Below are 770 nucleotides of genomic sequence, written 5' to 3'. Positions count from 1 at the left end.
CTTGATATGAGATCACCAAGTCACACACATGGTTGTGATGCACATTCCCAGTGTAGACATGTAGTTATGCTGGGTATATTGGGCTTTGTATATTTGCACCCTGGTGTCACTTTGATGGCATGTGCTGCTCTTACTCAATAATAACAACCCCTTGTTACACAGGTACACATACCTCCTTCAACATAGGTAAAAGGGACACAGTGGTTGTTATACTGACCAAAATTAATTAACAGTTAATTATCAAAGCTTGAAAGATGCAAACTAAGACCTGGCAAGGTTTCAACCCCATGAAAATAATAATTTAACATTGGCACAATGTTGCAAATTGTGGGGGGAAGGAGGGAGCTTGAATCACTTTAATTAACCTCAGCAGGATTTGAACTCAGAATGTAAAGAACCACAAAAATACTACAATACATTATGTCCAGTACTCTTATGATTTTCCCAAACCACTGTCCCGGACAGTAGCAGCACTGGCTCCAGGTATCTTAATGAGGAAAATCACTGGTTCTCTGTATCTTTGATTGTAAGAGTAACAAAGAAATATCTGTAAGTTGGTTTCTTTTATCATTTACCTTTTAATTGTTTCAGTCTTAGGACTGTGGCCATACTGGGACCATAGGCTTGGGAACAGGGGTGCAGGAGTACCAAGTGCATCCCCTAACATTTTTGGTGTGCTTTGAACATCCATCCTGAAAAACTGGGTTTGCACCCCCTAAACAAATTTTGTTCCCTTATTTTTTTAAGTCTGGTACTTACTCTGGTTGTCT

This window comes from Octopus bimaculoides, chromosome 21, assembly GCF_001194135.2.
Source record: "Octopus bimaculoides isolate UCB-OBI-ISO-001 chromosome 21, ASM119413v2, whole genome shotgun sequence".
NCBI lineage: Eukaryota > Metazoa > Mollusca > Cephalopoda > Octopoda > Octopodidae > Octopus > Octopus bimaculoides.
This window is presented reverse-complemented; position numbering follows the sequence as displayed.